This window comes from Bos javanicus, chromosome 2 (assembly GCF_032452875.1).
Source record: "Bos javanicus breed banteng chromosome 2, ARS-OSU_banteng_1.0, whole genome shotgun sequence".
In the NCBI taxonomy this organism is placed as follows: Eukaryota; Metazoa; Chordata; class Mammalia; order Artiodactyla; family Bovidae; genus Bos; species Bos javanicus.
This window is the reverse complement of record NC_083869.1, coordinates 57,556,786-57,560,369: the sequence shown is the minus strand read 5'-3', so window position 1 is coordinate 57,560,369 and position 3,584 is coordinate 57,556,786. Positions and strand designations below refer to the sequence as shown.

At 40.3% G+C, this 3,584-nt stretch overlaps 1 non-coding gene across 1 annotated transcript; it reads left to right on the top strand.

The window, feature by feature from the left end:
• Positions 1-954: 954 nt before the first annotated feature.
• Positions 955-1,026, top strand: TRNAR-ACG (transfer RNA arginine (anticodon ACG)). Its single transcript has one exon. It is a non-coding gene; the product is annotated as a tRNA-Arg (tRNA).
• The last annotated feature ends 2,558 nt before the right edge of the window (positions 1,027-3,584 follow it).

Genomic DNA, 3,584 nt, shown 5'->3' with positions numbered 1-3,584 from the left:
CTGGACCACCAGGGAAGTCCCAAATCCATCTGATTTCTTGCTAATGCCTTGAATTCCACAGATGGACATTAGGTTTTAATGTTTAAATGCCACAAAGAAAGAAATAAATGACTGAAATTCACATTATATGTCAATAGTGTTAATACATTCCCTTAAGAGGGAGATTTTGAAGAAGGCAGAGGGAGGTAGTTGAAGCTGAACCTGCTTTAAAGAGGGGAAAAAAGACTCTGAGGGAAGTTGCTGGAGACGAAGATAGCCATCACTGATGTCTGATTTTACAGCTTTCCTGAGGGTTGACTTACATTTAGTCATGCAAAAGGATATGGTTTATGATATTTAAGTATCCCTTTTCAAATTACGAGATTTCATTTTGAATTATTTCTCCTGTCGATTAATGGTCTTTCCCATTACACTGGAAGTTCCCTGAGGGTGGAGGCTTTGTTTTCTATGCTATTACAATCCTAGCTCCCAGTGCCTTTGCAAATAAAAATGTATCTAAAAATATTTGAGTCAACCTACATTTTTAGAAACAGAAAAGGCTTTGGAACCAGATAGATCTGGTTATTCAATGGCTGTCACTACCTCTATGATCCTTTCTTCCTCCCTTCCTTTCTTCACTGCTTCCTTCCTTCCCTTCCTTCTACAAATATTTAATTAGCTAAACACCAACAATATGAAGACTTATGTTAAATGCAAGCAAGTTAAAAACCTCATAACCTCTATGTTTTATCAATGACAAAATGAAGATAAAATAGTTCTCATTTCTAGATGGTTGAGAATATTCTGTGCAATGAGAAATTATGCATTTGAGACATCTTGCATCATTTTCACAGTTTCCTAACTTAGTAAATGATAAATGGTAGCTATTAATAGCATTATAGTACTGTATAATAAAGTATTCCTTTTGCACTTATTCATGATTTATATTGCAGATATTTATTGAGTAATTAATCTTCCTTGCTGGCTCAGATGGTAAAGCATCTGCCTACGATGCAGGAGATCCAGGTTCAATCCCTGGGCCAGAAAGATCCCCCTGGAGAAGGAAATGGCAACCCACTCCAGTACTCTTGCCTGGAAAATCCCATGGACAGAGGAGCCTGGTAGGCAACAGTCCATGGAGTCACAGAGTTGGACATGACTGAGCGATTTCACTTATTTATTGAGTACTCATGGAGGTCCAGGGATTGTTCTATAGATTGTCAATACAAAAATGACTAAGACAGAGTCCTGAGCTTCTGGGATTTCACATCACAGTGAAAAACATACCACAAGGGCACAAAACCAAGTTACCTGATACATTTTTTGCCTGGCCAAGTTACATGACCCCTCCTCCCCATACTGTATTTTTCAAAAGTGAGATAAAAAAAAAAAAAAAAAATCCTGAAAGCTAAATCAGTCTAAGTCACTCACAGAAGTTGCAGGCTTCTCTTGGGTAATTCTTTACTTGACTGACCTTAGTGTGACAGAATGAAGGTTATCTGAGTGGAAGCAAAGGATGCTGGCTTTCCTGTAGGACTTCAACTTTTTAAGGGAGCATTGTCCTAACTCATTCTCAGTTGACCCAATCAGTACTAGGCTTTGTGTATCAGTTTCTAGAATAGATGTGAGTGCTCTCCCATCAAGACTTTGAGGGAAGGAAGGGCCAGGGGCAAGAGACCTAGATTTCTGCAAAAGCAATAGAAACAAAGGATAATCAGGGGACAGGAAGATGAACAAAATTTAGGAATAAAGTTGAGCTTTACACTGAACATTGAATCAGAATGCACTAGGTAGAATATCAGAAACTGTTCTGGGCGTATACTAAAAAAAGCATTGCAATTTTCCTCCTTATTGTCTGTCACTTGTATAATACATGTGTGTGTGCTCAGTCGCTTCAGTCATGTCCAATTCTTTGCGACACTATGGACTGTAACCTCCCAGGCTCCTCTGTCCAAGGGATTTTCCAGGCATGAATACTAGTTGGAGTGGGTTGCCATTTCCTGTTCCAGGGGATCTTCCCAAACCAGGGATTGAACATACAACTCTGAGTCTCCTGCATTGGCAGGCGTGTTCTTTACCACTAGCATCACTCAGGAAGCCCTGCGTAATAATACATGGATAGGTCTTTTTTGGCCTAACCTTAGAGCACTGAGGCAGACTCTTGATACCTGCAAATCTTGAGGTCTCTGGAATGAGAGAACAGAGAAAAGGACTGGAAAAGGCTGTCTCAAATCTCCTGATGGAAATTCATAGCAACAGCTTCTAGACAAGTCCTGCTATATGTAGACAATTCCTGCTGCCTGCAGTGGCAGACTTGTCAGTACCACACTAGTGTGAATGTAGCTGATTTCTCATGTGTGCCTGTGTGCTCAGTTACTGCTCAGTCATGTCCAACTCTTTGCAATCCCCTGGCCTGTAGCCTGCTAGGCTTCTCTGTCCATGGAATTCTTCAGGTAAGAATACTAGAGTAGGTTGCCACTATCCAGGGGATATTCCTGACCCAGGGGATATCCCTGACCTAGGGATCGAACTCAACATCTCTGATATCTCCTGCATTGGCACGGGGCTCTTTACCACTGCACCACCTAGATTAACAATTCAGTCAAAGTGGGGGTGTTGAAGACCCTCCTTAATGCATGACTGGAGGGGAAAAATTGGGGAAATTTACTGATTATACAGAAACGTTCTTGTTGAATCTAAAAAGGGACTATTCGATCGCTGATGAAAAGTCCTTTTCATTGTCCTTCAAAGAAAATCTCGATCTTCAGAGGCAAATCTATGTGTGACTGTAAGTACAGGATTCCTGGATGAAATGTTCTCTTTTAAGCACAAATAGTTCAGAAGGTTGGAGCCAAAGAGAAGCAGCTATCTGCTTTCCCTGTTTCCTAGCTACAGCCCTGAAGTAAGCTCCCACCCAGCTGGAAATGAGTTTTGACTGCGGCAATTATATAGATGTCACTGTAAGCTGTTATCTTATCAGATCTTTTTCTTTTCTTTCAGAGTCCCAGCATCATCTTTCAGAGGGACTGGATTACTTAAGATAAAGAGAGAGCTTAGATACATTGCCACAATAAAAACAAAGATGTCTCAGACATTGGCTTTATAATGTTAGCCACAGATGGAAATTGCTTGAAAGGATACATGAAAATAAAAGCAAACCCAGCTCACTCATTGCTCAAGCAGTAATGATAGTCAGACTTTTCAAAGATCCTGGACACTGACTGATTTATCCATTACATAGCTTGCATCTTACTTGAGGAAATTCTTTAAATGCAAGGTCTATGCATGCTGCAATGTCCTTTTGTGTCTATTGGGAGAAATATCTAGAATCTTACCAACAAATCTGGATTCTGTAAAGCTTACTCAATGCTTGGAACAAAAATACACCAATCCAAGAGTGGAATCTCAATGAATGAGAGCAGACCTGCCACATTTTTGATGAAGACATGGTCTAGGAATGGACAGTAGCCTCTGAAAGGCCCCACAAAAGACCAAGCAGGAAAGAAAGGTAATTTACAATTTTGCACTTTTGTGAAAGGGAGGTGGCCTTAGCAAAGTGAAAATGGCATGTTAGCTTTCAGCTACATTTTCCATTAAAGAATGGG